This window comes from Onychomys torridus, chromosome 16, assembly GCF_903995425.1.
Source record: "Onychomys torridus chromosome 16, mOncTor1.1, whole genome shotgun sequence".
NCBI lineage: Eukaryota > Metazoa > Chordata > Mammalia > Rodentia > Cricetidae > Onychomys > Onychomys torridus.
Window position 1 is genome coordinate 23,871,689 of NC_050458.1, and position 14,304 is coordinate 23,885,992.

The 14,304-nt window shown below is 47.2% G+C and overlaps 1 protein-coding gene across 2 annotated transcripts in view; it reads left to right on the forward strand.

Annotated features, from left to right (window-relative positions):
- Positions 1-1,607, forward strand: part of Zhx2 (zinc fingers and homeoboxes 2) — a 153,751-nt gene extending 152,144 nt beyond the window's left edge. For both annotated transcript variants that reach the window (XM_036208657.1, XM_036208658.1), the window contains exon 4: positions 354-1,607. The gene's annotated coding sequence lies outside the window, so the exon portion shown is untranslated. The remainder of the gene's footprint in view (positions 1-353) is intronic.
- Positions 1,608-14,304: the final 12,697 nt, after the last annotated feature.

Genomic DNA, 14,304 nt, shown 5'->3' on the forward strand with positions numbered 1-14,304 from the left:
ATGGTGACTAGGAGCTGTCTTGCTGGGTGTGACTGAACATGATGGCAGTGGGAGCCTGTGACTGGGGAAGCAGCCAGGGATAATATACCCCCTCCTACCCTGACATCCTAGTTCTTAGCTTCCCACAATAGCACCACAGCTGGGGACCAAGGGCTCAAACACAGGTGGGCCTGTGGGGGTTATTTCAGATTCAGACAAAGCCCCAACTTGAAGGGCATTGGTCCCTCCTTCACACCCACGAGGACGGCTTTGGAAGGGGTCCCCAAGCTGCAGGAGGACTAGGGAGAGACCTTACACCCCAAGAAATGACAGTCCTCTCCCTGACACCTCTTTGGTCTATGTCATCCCTCCAGGGCACTCTTCTGAACTGGCACCGGGGGATGCTCTGTCTTTGAAGAGGGAAGAAAGCCCGCCCCAGCGGCTGTGGGCCATCTCACCAGCGACTCAGAGTGGAAGTGCTTTAGTGGCGTGCTTGGAGGCCACGGGAACTTCGAAGCTCTCAGTGGCCCTCCCAGAGGCCGGGTGGGAATTGTTCATAGTGCCAAAGCCCTACTACTGCGTTTTCCATGGGTCCCTGTACGTAGTCTCCGCCTCTGCCCCAGCCCCACCTCTTGCTATACTGGAACCGATTTATACAATGTGGGAATTTTGTTACCTTTTTAATCGAGGGCAACTTCCTTTGCCAGCACTTCCGTGGTAAGGTGTTTTGTTTTTTTCTCCCCCAGGAAGGAGGGCTAACCACATTACATTGCTTTTCTCTTTTTGCTTTTCACTTTATTAACAAGGGGGAGGGAGTATTAGTATTAGTGCCACTATATCTACTGGATTTTATATAGGAAGAATTTCTTTCTTTCTTTTTTAAAGGTAGTTTGGCATTTGGGAGATGTCTTTGTGGGAAGGGCTGAGGTTGGTCCTCTGGCTCAACATTGGATAGGTTCACAAATAGCAGGCCTTCCGCATCAAGCCCACTCTCCCAGTTTCCCTGGCTGCCTTTTGGGGACCTTGCCTGTGCCCAATGCCAAGAGGTGGGTCTGGCTTCTCAACTGCTTGGATAATTGGGGAACGGGTGTCTGCCCTCTTTACAAATCCTTTTTAAATACCAGCAGAAAGGGCTCCCACACTTGATAATGCCATCATTATTCTTAGGAAATTAAAAGAGTGGTCTTTCGGCCCAGCTTGTACAAGGGTGACCATCTCTGGGTTTCTTTGCTCGTCTTCACTATCTTTTCTTGGTGTGGCATTTGACAAGATTTCAGCTCGAAGCCTCACTATCAGTTGATTTTATTTTTGTTCGTGTGTGTGTGTGTGTGTGTGTGTGTGTGTGTGTGTGTGTGTGTGTTTGGGCCAATTTTAGATAGATACCTGAGTGCACTTTTTTTTAGTTAGTCGTAACTTTGAAAGAAGGAAAGCCAAGAGATCTATCTCGTATAAATGTATCAACGTGGATTCTGTTTGCTGTCCTTGTCCCCTCCCTCTCCCCAGCCCCGTGACCCCACGATACACTGCACAAATAAAATGCTAGGAAGTTTGAATAAAAGCAGTTTTTCTAACTTGTTGCTCATTTGTTGTAACTCAATAAAGCAAAGACTAAACATTTTTATAACCTTTCCTCTGTTCCTTGCTCATCATTGCTCTCTGGCTCCTGAGGCCTCAGCCAGCGCTCCTTCCTGACCTGGTCACCTCCCATTGCCAATTCATTATGGCCTTATTTTTTTAAGGTTTATTGTGTTTGTGTGTGTGTGTGTGTGTGTGTGTGTGTGTGTGTGTGTGTGTCATGAAACAGAAATTATCCTTTCTGTTCATATCCCTGTAACCCAAATTCTAGTCATGGTAACACCTGGCTGTAAGGAAGGCTGGCCAAGTGGCCCAGAGCCAGCAGTGGAGGGGTTCCACCCCTAAGAGGAAAGTGGAGTGGCCATCACAGGCAAGACGATCAAGGAGATTTAGCTACATCTGACCTCAAGGCCACCTCCCTCCCTAGCTAGATGAATCACCACCAGCTACTCTTCATTGCAACTGGGTTAATCCGAGAATCATGACCAATGCCATCCTGGACTTAGAATTGATTCAAGACTGTCTAAGGTCAGAGCCCACTCTGACCCATTGTGTAAGATGTCTCTAGCGTCTGGAAGATGACCTAACCCATCAGTTTCTGTCCTGTACACACTTGTGGTTGCTGTCATCACCGGGGCATCTGACAAGAGATGAACCACTCCAGAGATGGTTTCAGGGAACAGTGTCTGCTTTATGGTACACGAACAACCATTTAAATAGCGGAAGTCTATCAACTAAGCACATTACCTCGGATTGGATAGTGAGCGCTCATTCCACCTCTCTATGTGGAGGAAGCCCCTTAGAGATGTGGGGAGTGCAGATTCATTCTCAGGCTAGCTACTGCCACTCACACTACTTCAGAACCCACTGCTCTGACTTCAGACGTAGTGTGCCAAGCTTCTTATTTAGAAGTGCAGTGTGCCAGGTAGGCTGGCTGCCAGGTCAGGCCTGCACAATGCCTCGGACATGTGGTAGTCACAGGTCAAGCTTGGTGAGGCCAGAGGCTTTGGGGGCTGATAAGAGGGGAGACTCCTGAGAAAGGAAACAGGAAGGGGCATTGAGAGTCACACCCAAGGAGGGGTTCCTCGGAGTGTCTGCCCAACCAGAGAAAAGGACGACAATCTAGAACATAGCTCCAGGCTCATGTCCAGCCCTAAGGAAGGGAACAGGTGAGTGAGGCTGGCCTATATTCATATCTCTTCCTCCTGAGTTCCAGGGGTATAAAGAGGTGAAGTGGAGGAGGGGGGTGGTTATGGTGCTTAAGGGCACACTCCGGAGGTCAAAATGCCTGAAGTCAACTCTGTTCTGCTACTGTCTGGGATGCTTTTCTATGGATGTGATAAAGCACCATGACCAAGGCAACTTATGATAGCATTTAAGAGATGGGGGAGGAAGAGAGGGCGGGAGGGAGGGAGAGAGAGGGAGGGAAGGAAGGAAAGAGACAGAGATGGAGAGACAGAGAGATAGACAGAGAGAGGGAGGGAGGGAAGAAGAGAGAGGCAGAGGGAGGGAGGGAGAGAAAGGAAAAAGAGACAGGTAGAGAGAGAGAGAGAGAGAGACTGATTTAGCATTGCAGGCATAGCTGACTCATTCTGTTCCCCCACTGCCTCTCTTCCTGTGTTCCCAGCACCTGGCTCCTCATCACCCCCATGCTGTCCTGTCCTTCCTGTTAATGAGTGTCTCCAGCCCATCTCCACAGGTGGCTGCACTTCTCTCCTGCTATTTACCACCCTTGCAGTTAGGCCTGCCACTGCCATTTAAAGGAATCCTTGGAGCAAGTCAGTGGGAGCGACCATCAAATGCCTAATGTCTCTAGAAACCAAAGGACAGGGCCTTGATAATGGGTGGGAATGAGAAACACGGAAGATGGCCTTTTAACCACCCAGCAAAATGTGTCCTTTTAACCACCCAGCAAAATGTGTCCTTTTAACCACCCAGCAAAATGTGTCCTTTTAACCACCCAGCAAAATGTGTCAAGCTGTGTTTCTCGGGCGGGAATAACTGAAGGATGGCAGACCTAGGAGAGAGAGTCTGTGGGGCAGGCAAGGTTCTTGAGGCAGTGGGAGAGAGCAGCAGGTGGAGCTGCCAGCGGCTTCGTCTATCTATAATCATGGACCCCTAGCATCCCTAGCACTTCCTTCAAGGGATTTTCTCTTCCCCCTCTGTTGAGGGTGGGGGCTGCCCATCATGGGGACTCACCTCCCCCAGGCAGGGGAGAGACATTATACTCTAGTGCATCTAGACAGGGTACAAGGACACACATAAAATTCAATCTGGATCAGTCAGGTTCTGGTAGAACAGGCTCCTTTTTCCTATGGTAAGTGTGATAATGGTTCTGTACTTTGTCTGGGAGACATGAACATATCTATGCACCCAAGCTAGGTCACCAACAACAGACCCATACAAATGGCCCCTCCCAAGTTTAGCTTGACAAACAAGCTAAACAGTGGTTGCTTACAGGAGTGGGGATATCTCAGGTATGTATACATGGATGACAACTCACAAGGACTGAGTCACTGGCACGCTGTGCTACTGGCTGCTGGCAGTTACTTTCAGCTTTTTTGTTTTTATTATTATTAAGAAATTGTTTATTCATTTTACATACCAATCACAGATCCCCCTCTCCCCTCCTCCCGTCCCTCCAGCCTCCCCTTTTCTACCTCAAGGGGAACCTTGTCTCCTTAGTCTTGTAAGTTTCCTGAGGCTTATAAGCCTTTTTCCTCCCTCCTCTTTATCCCCTCCCGCCCCTCTCCTCCCTCCCTCCTCCCTGTAGGAGAGAACACTTCAACCCTGACGAGACAGCCATGCCAGCCTCTGGAGGTCAGAGGTCTTGCCAGGAGAGGAAGCCAGTGTACAAGTAAAAATGACACGTGGCCCAAAGAGTCAAGAAGGGAGTGTCATCAGCAAGGGGTAGAGGTGGAGGTAGATGGTGGCAGTGACATCGTTTGCGTCCCTGAAGTCTGCGGTTCCTAAGACCATCTCCCAGTCCTTCCATTTTTATAAAACCAATATATTTCCCCTTCTGACAGGAGCTATACAAACAAAGAAACTCCAGAGTTGGGTGTCTGTCGCTAAAATATCCAAGTTCTAATGGGTTGATCAGATCACAACATTAAAAAAGAACAAGGAAAATAAAATACATGTAAAGACACATAGTCCATAGACACATAGACATGCCAGCTGAGCTGCTGAGCTGGATGATGCAAGGCTATGTCGTCAAGATTCAAATGTGGACCCTGGATCTCCAGCAGCAGCCATTGGACAGGGAGCCCGGATGATTGGCATGTTCCTTAGGTGAAGAAACTACCCCCCACCTCCTCCAGCACTCAAGTGGGTGAGCGGTCAACAGGCCCAATCACATATCACCCTGTCTTCAGAGTGTAGACCGATGGCCTGGAGGGAAGAGAAGCCGATCAAAGTAAAGGATATTTATTGAGTGTGGCCCTACAGGCATGAGCACACTTCTCTCTCTCTAGCACACTTCTTTCTCTAGCACACTTGCACAACCACTTCTAGCCACAGCCCTTGGGAATAACAGCTCTCAGAGGCCTGACAGTTCAATCCGGACTGAGCCAGGAGTGCTGTCTGCTCCTCCCTCGGTGGATGCTGGAAAGCTCCCCATTACCTCCCAGCAGAACATACTTAGGAACCACGGCTGACAGCAGCCTGGCTGTAGTGAGAGTGGAAGGGGTCACTACAAAGGAATAAAAATATACTTGAGCACATTCCAGAAAGCATTTGAGTCAGCTATCCCACCAAGTGGAAGAAGCACTCTCGAGTTCCTCTCGACTTTGAAGAACCTAGACTCTCACAGGGGAAAATAAGTTTTCCATCAACCATGCTAAACCCTTCTCCCGTAACAAACGCCTCAAGCAGTAGAGTCTTGTCTGGATCCTCGCAGGAAAGAGGTGGAGCTTACACTGGGTAACCTGGGTCATTTGTTCAAAGTACTGTTTACAAAGGTGTAGGTAGGGTTTAGGGAAGGCGGAGGGAGGAAGGGAGTAGGCCACCTGAAAGGAGATATAAGCCATGGTGAGCCAGGGGGAAGAGAGTCAAGGAAATAAACACTCTGAAATCATCCTCTGCTCTTCTGCTACTGCCTCCAAATAGCCAACCCCAAGCAGAAGCCAAGTACAAAAATATCTGTTGATCAAATCCTTCCAAAGGTCCAGGAAATAGATCAGCCAATGGAATGGACTCAAGATGGCAAATGCTCACCACCCCCACGTTCCACACTTAAAGCGATCAATAATGAATCAACCTAACCTTCACCTGTCAGGCTTCATAATACTTAAGAGAGAGCCCAATCACAGCTCTAACTTTAGAATGTGAGACGAGACATGTAGTGGGCGCCACTGGCTGCCTAGCTAAACTTCCTCTCTCTTTGTTGTTTTGTTTTGAATTTGTGTGTACATGTGATATTGGTGAAATTATTAAGGCCACTCCACGTAGTTAAAAGGGATGTTTATTTTGTCGAGTAGCTTACAAATGAAGGGATAGGTTGTAGGGTCTGGGAAAGGCATGGCGCAGTCCCGCGGTGTTCTCTGGAGAACTCTGCTCAGTCTACCTCCAACGTCCAGGGTCCTAGAAGCAAGAGAAGCCTCTCCTCTAGATCCTGGGTCTTCAGCATCCTCCCTCAGCCCCACCTTGTGGGCGTGACCATTACTGAAGTTTCAATGGGGGTTGGAACTTCTAGGCCAAGGCTGGAATGACTACCCACTACAATGTATGTGCAGGTGTGTTTGCCTGTGTGTGTGTGTGTGTGTGTGTGTGTGTGTGTGTGTGTGTGTGTGTCTGTGTGCGTGTGTGAGTGTGTATGGGTCAGAGGTCTACAGCAGGTATTTTCCTCTCTTGTGTTTCACCTAAATTTTCAAGACAGAATCTCTCAGTGAACCTGGAACTCACTATGTCAGCTGGACCTGCTGCCTAGCCGGCTGCCAAATCCTGCTTGATTCTGCATGCCCGTTGCCCACCCCTCCCATCCTTCCCCACCCCCCACCCCCACCCCTTCCCACCCCTGCCAACCAAACAAATATATATTCTCTATTCAACCCCAGGTGAGGACTTACTTGACTCCCCAAGTTCCCTTGCAGCAAAGGTGACTACTAGACATGGCCAGAAGACCATTGTATAGCTGGTGCCATTAACCCTCCTCTCTTCCTACCTATTAACTGAATCCATGCCACAAACTTCTTTATATATGAGAAAGGAAAAGCTTTATTTGTTTAACTTTGCATTGGTTTATTCTAATATTTGCACTTATAACCAGCACAAAACCCAAATACCATCCCTGCACGACATAGAAATCTCTTCATTCATATGCCAATTCATCTACCCCTGCACTAATTGCAAAGTGGGAGATGAGTTCGACATGGTTTGTTTCCTATTCAAAGGAAATTTGATCTGTGTTTGAAGGACTAGCAGGTATTTGCCACGTAAATAAACCAAAGGAAGACACAGGAGGCAGAAATGGAAGGGTTTATTCAGGATTTTATGGAGTAAGGCTCCAACAAGCAGGAAACTGTAACCAAGAAAGAAACCGACAATTCTGAACAAGCAGTTTTGACAATCAAGTCATCCTCTCTCAAGCCGAGATGAGGGGCTGGGAATGCAGCTCAGTGGGTGGAGTGCTCATCTAGCACGCAAAGCCCTGGGCTAGATCCCCGGCGCCCTGGCACATGCAACCAGGCATTGGGGAGGAGGGAGCATGAGGGGGGCAGCACACTTGTCATCCTAGGACTCAGGAGGTGGATTCGAGATCATCAAAAATTCCAAGTCACCTCCTGCTACATAGGAAATCTGAAGACAGCCTGGCTTCCAGGAGACCCTGTTTCCAAAAACCCAAATCAGAAGTGATTGATTATTTGGAATGAACCTGAAAAACAAGCACGGTTTTGGATTTTCTAATGTAAGTGAATCAGCATATAGGAAACAAACAGAAAGGGAGCCCAGGTATGTTTGAAGTCTTTCACCTTGAGATTACTTCAAATTAGCTGAATTTACATCGCAAGCCCTAGAATTAGGTCACTCTCTCCAAATCTGTGCCCTCGCTCCTTACATGGTCTGTCCCTCTGTCTGGGGGCTAATGGGTGAATGGTCCCTAGGCTTACAATCTCTCCTCTTGGAATGCCCACGGCTTCCCCTTCTCTTGCCTAAATTTCACCCATTCCTAGAAACCTAACCTAAATTCCACCAGACCAAATAGAAGAAAATCTGAGATGATGGGGAAAATGAATTTAAGGATGACATCCATCCAAACTGGCTCTCAGGACGCCCTGTTCTTTTGAACTCCTGGGCAGTCACCAGGACCAGCACTTACTTACTTACTTCTAATCACATCCGAGCTGTCTGGCTTCTTCTTCCCTTGTGAGGCTCCTGCAGGCTTCCATCTCCCCCTTAATAGAGCACACACACACACACACACACACACACACACACACCTGCCCATTAGAAAGTCCCCTGCAGTCCTGTTCTAACTACCACATATAATGTCGGAGCGGTACCGACACAGAACATGACCCTCTGTCTAACGGATGGTATATGACTCCAGCCTTGCCAATACCAGCGCATCTCTGACCTCAGTCAATGGTCCAAGAGATACACAAACGACTCAAACTGGGCCAGCCATTGTTAAAGTTTATAGACATTGAAGGGGGAACAACTTCAGAGAACAGGATATGAGGAAACCAGGCCACAAAGAGTACACATGCAAAGTATTTAAGACGAGTCACCATGGGCTTAACGTGGAAGCCTGGTTAATGTCTCTTAGGAAGACAAGAAAAAATAAATTCTCTTTTAGTCTGGTTTTGCTTTGCTTAGCCTGTGCTTCCAGGATGGACCATGTGGTCACGTTTTCAATAGTGAGCAAGTTCCAGCAAATGAGAAATGAAGCAGAAAACCACCTGGAGCCACACCCCTGTTTCCAGCACAGGCCTTGTTACCTGTTTCCATGGACCCTATGTGTCTCCACATTTGCTCCTACTGCCTTCCACCTTGCGGGAACCCTTATGAGGCCTAGAAGAGATAGTCACGTGACTAACACACAGACGAGGATGAGTGTGTCACACGGGCTAGCTGGGACAATACTCATCCACCTGCCTCGAGGAGTTGGGGTCCCAGAATTCTGGCCCTTCCTTTAACACAAATGAGGTCAGTCACTCTAACCCCCTTCAGCCTCTGTCTCCTCTCTTGAAAATGAGGGGTTTAGACTTTTTTTTTCCTTTGGTTTTTTTCAAGACAGGGTTTCTCTGTGTAGTTTTGGTGCTTGTCCTGGATCTCGCTCTGTAGACCAGGCTGGCCTCGAACTCACAGAGATCTGCCTGCCTCTGCCTCTGAGTGCTGGGATGAAAGGTGTGTGCCACCACCACCCAGCTGGGGTTTAGACTTTTTAACTGTTATTCCAATACTGAGATTTGATGGTTCTGGGAGCCAGGACCAGCATGATGAGCACAGGCTACAGATCCCAACACTCTATCTCTACCCCAACCAAAGCCTTCACAGGAGTTTCACAGGACAATTGGAAGCTGAGTTTACTTCTGGGCAATAGCTCTCAAGCTTATGAGCAAAGAGTGTCAGCAAGCTCCCCTGGAGAACTCTGGAGAAGCTCGAATCCGCAGTGTATAATTAAAGACGGGCAGATGATGGGGTGGGAAAGTGAAAAGCTGGACTGTTGAGAATATTTATCTAAACCCAGAACATGTCATTCGGCATCTCTCCTCTGCCAAGCTACAGGCACAGTGGCGCCTGTTCAATAAAACAGAGGACCTTTGTTTGAGGTCATTTAACCAGCTGCACTAGAGAGACAGCTGCCCCTGGTCCACGTCTGGATGCAACCTCTACCCTGAAGAGGTGGATGAACCTTCCAGGTACCATCGCCAGAACCAAGCTAAAGGCTGAGCTGGTCTTAGCAGAATGACTTTCTCCCTGAGGGATTTTTCTCGATCCACAAGTGCTCTGAGGGATGTTTTGCATGGTGCCTCCAACCCCCTTGTGTGGCAGAATGGCGGCATATTGTGTAAGAATGGCTAGGGCTCTGGGAAGGAAGGATGTCCATAGAACATTACAATTTTTGATCCTCCACATTTAGGAAATTGCATAATTTTCCACATTAGAGGACGAAAGCCTGGACTTCAGAGTTCTTCAAGATCAGATTCGGGAATTTTCCCCAAGCCACACAGTTAATGAGTGTCAGAGCCAAGATTTCAAGCCAGGTTTCTCTGAAACCAAAGCCCAGGCCTTTAACCACAGCAGTCCGGGTCCTTCATCAAGTGACTGTCACGGCTGGGAATCGATTACCACACTGAAAGCAGCCCATGGACACATGAACATTCAGAATGGGCTGACACTTGGTGGATGTGTTCTGAACCTCTTCCCCCCCACACACACACACTCCCAGGCCAGTCACTCCTTCAGAGAATCACATCAGTGGCCATGGAAAGCTGACAGGAAATGGGGGGTGCGGTTGGGACAGAGCCTTTCAAAGAACTGTGAAGAGGACTAAAATCAGACCTTCGACAGCTAGAGGATGAAGATTTTAAGGGTCAGTTCCTGTTGATTCATAAGGGATGAGGAAACTGCAAGAATTTCAAGTCTACGTCATGACCAATGAAACTCTGATTTATGTAACTAGTGGTTCCATCTGAGTCCTCAAGCTGATTTTTCTTTCTTTTCCTTATCCTTTGTAAGAAGCTGCCTGGTCACGAGATGTCTAGCCTTCCTCTCTGGCAGTATGCTCACACACTGCTTTATAATTATTCATTGGAGGGACCGTTTTCACTCACTGGCCTGTGCAGTCCCTGAGGCGAGGATCTGACTTTGCTCATCTTTACATCCCCAGTGTCCAGCCTAATGCATCACAAAGTTATCAGTAAATATTAAGGAGGGAAGAAAGGGAGGGAGGGGTGGGGGGAGGAAGGAAGAGAGGGAGGGATGGGAGGGAAGGACTGAAAGATTAATGAGGAGATTAAAAAAAAAAGATCTGTGCAACTCCTGTGAAATTAGCCCACCAAGAATAGGGGATACATTTTAGGTTTTTATTATGGGATGCATGGTCTTTGTCTGGCTTGAGCAGATTAACTGTAAGAGACTTTTGGAGGCAAATCGAGAAATTTGAATATAAATGATATTGGGAAACTATTACTAATCATTATTTATTGGTGGAGTTACATAAGGAAATGTACTCTGTGTTTACCACTGCATAATGAAGGGGTGAAATATAATTATATGTACATACATATAATTTAAATACTTAAAATATTTCAAAAACACAAAATGGTAAATGAACCTCCTGCCTCCCTTCAGGAGGCCATCACTATACAACAAGCCTTGATTTATTCAACCAACCCCTTACTAACAGACCTATGAGTTTTTCCAATTTCTTTGCTGCCATAATCTTTGCTCATTCTCCATCTCTCCCGTATCTGATTATTTCCGTAGGATGGATGTAGACAAAGCTTTGGCTTTGGAGATCAAAGCCAACCAGAAGGATCTGAGGCCTGTCTGAGTGAAAGATTGGGTTATGAAGCCTCTAGTCCTTCCTTATTCACACCCTTTCCCTGAATGGGGGTGGGGGGAGCTCCCGAGGCAGCTGCTGCCTGTCTGCCTGCCTGAGCTGACCCTAGTGAGCGAGAAAGCAGTGTTTCTACTAACCACACATCCATTATTACCAAGGCAGGTGATACAGGTACACACTGACTTTTATAGACATAAAATTGGAGCTTATGGCGGCTACTATCCTGTCCAAGAGTGGAAAGGTTTAGAATCCACTTCTGCGTAGAGAAAGGGAAGGGCATGGGCCTAGAGGTGCTGCAAGTATGTAGCTCAGCAATTGCAGTTCAGCACTTTGTACACTGCTGGAAGCCGGGTGGCTCACAGCCTGTGATAGGGACAGGTCACTTGGCCTCTCCAGGCCTTGGTTTCCTTAAGAGTGGAGTAAGGAGCTAATGTCTACATCATGGAATTGTGACTTAGATGTCAATATGAGACATTGGTATAGTGTTGGGCTTTCAAGTTTCTCGAGAAGCTACAGGTGGTAGGTAGTGCATGCCTGTAATCCCAGCATCTAGAAGGTGGAGGCAGGAAGACATGGTGTTCAAGGCAAGCCTTGGCCACATAGCAAGTTAAAAGCCAGCCTGAGCTACATGAGAGCCTATTTTTAAATAAAAAATTCCAAGAAGAACCCTGATCATCAGAGGTTACTCAACTGAAGATACTATACCAAAGGGACTTTCTGAGACAGATGTAGGCAGAGTTGGAAGACTATTTAAGGGATGTCGGGCATGCAGAGATCAGCCATAGGAGAGCCACCATCACCATTAGAGCTGAAGGAACAAATAGATGGAACAGAGCCTAGTGAGAGAGAGCCACAGAGAAGGCCAGGTCACATAGCTGGGGTCATAGCTGTAGCTATTACCAGTGATAAAGCAGATAAGAACTGAAAACATTGCCTGAGGAAGATGGCATACAGGAAGGGATGGATCTCCTCCAAAACTAAGAACACATGAAGAAGCAATAAAGAAACTTACTCCTTCGCAAGCTAATTAGAAATATAATGTTTTTTAAAGGGTTTGAATAACCTAAGGGTGACATAGGAGCACACATGCCTTGGATGTTACCAACGGATCTCTAATTGGACTTAACACCCACTCACCAAGGTGGAAACTATACCTGGTACTGGAAACCTAGCTAACTACTCAGCTCTAGTGAAGTCATGGCTATTGGAGAAGAATCTACAGCCACTAATTTACTAAACCAGAATCATCCCTAACAACTATTTGAACATTCATCCTTGTACCCAAGGACAAGTGGAGTCTTCACCCCTCATCAAGGAAACTTCTCTTTGCAAGAGATCCCTACAGAAAGCCACAACCCATCAAAATTCAGAGTTGTGGAGCCCATTTCCCATGGATACATCTACAAAACACTCCTGCACCCAAGACTCAAGAAATATTGTGGAAGAAGGCGGTGGAAAGATAGCAAAAGAAGGGGGTGGGGTGGAGGGGTGTCCCAGGAGTTTGCTGTGAGATTGTCTCTGTAATATCAGAGGCTACATCCATAAAGGCTCGCCAACATGACTGCCTAAGCATGAGCTGAACAAGGATAGCACCAATAAACATGCCGAAGTAGACGAAGAAAAGACCACGAGGCCTCAACCCTCAAAGAACTACAGAGAACTGAGGAACACTGGGACTGGAGAAGGTGGTCCTCCCCAGGAAAGAGCACACCAATCAGTTGTCCAGTGCCCAATGGTCAGCCCTGAAAACACACATACAAGTAACATTATTATATGAACTGAGAAAGTTGTGTTTAGGAACGTATATGCGTATACATTCATACACACACACACACACACACACACACACACACACACACACACCACATACATATACACATGTGATAACAATTAGTGGGGGAAAAAAAAAAACCAGGAGTTTGAAAGAGAACAGGGAGTATATGGGAGAATTTTGAAGGAAGAAAGGGAAGGCAGAAATGTTGTAATTACATTATAATTTCAAAAATAAAATAGTTTTGTTTTTATTCAATGGAGCTACCCTGTGTGAGTGGATTATGCAATCCAGAAGGCGTGAGCTGTTCAATGAAATCTAAATGCCAAGACCAGGATGCTTCCTTGGCCAGGAAGGCACCAGAAGCCTCCAAACAATGCAGGTTATTGCCATTGCTCCTGCTGCCCACCAAAACTGGAAGGTGAGGATCTCGTTACTGAAGACACCATGTACTTTGGGTACAGGACATAGAAATGGGATGGAAATGGGCAGGGTGGCTTTTACAGGGGCCGAAGCTGCTATGCAAACAGCTGGAGAAGAGCCATCAATAGCCTTACCAGGCTCAGTCAAGGGGTGGCGCACGCCTTTAATTCTAGCACTTGGAGGCAGAGGCAGGTGGATCTCTGTGAGTTCAAGGCCAGCCTGGTCTACAAAGTGAGTTCCAGGATATCTAGAGCTGTTACACAGAAAACCCTGTCTCAAAATACAAAACAACAAAAAAGTCTTACCAGACTACATTGTTATTACTGTTATGTGGGTAACTAGCTATCCTCTGATTGGATCTGAGGTTCAGTCCACAGGAAGCATTTCATGTCTAATACTGTGGACTTGGGCAAAACCCATGGCTAGAAAGGTCACAAGCCCTAGGGATGAACTTAGTGCTTATTTTACTAAATGAGTATGCTGTCAAATTCCTTTCTAAATACGGATATTTACATCCACTGCTGCCCTCTGACTTACTGATGTTTCTTACATAAACAGTGGTTAGCGCAGAGACTCATGACCGGTCAAAAGTCACCATGGAATGCTTACTCTCCAAAGGGACATCCATAACATCCCCTCTGAGGCCAGGGAATGTCACAGAGGAGGGAACGAGGGAACTTAAGTGCCAAATGATAAGACATGAGGCCATCAGCTGCTGCCTCTGGGCATGCTATGGATGTCTGGGCATGCTACGGATATTGCACTCATGGACTCACAGCTTCTGTGTTTGCCGGCACAGGACTTATACAAGACTGGGACCAGTCAACATTCAGTTGCGGATCAGGGAGAGGTTCACTGGGCCTAGCCTCTCCCCAGGAAGCTATTGACAGTTCATACACTGTCTTCAGTGGTGTGTCCAGCGGTGAGTTGCCCACACCTCAATGCACAGCCACACACACACACACACACACACACACACACACACACACACACACCCCGCGCGCCCATACAGGCAGCCCTGGATCATTGGTCACAAAACAAAAAG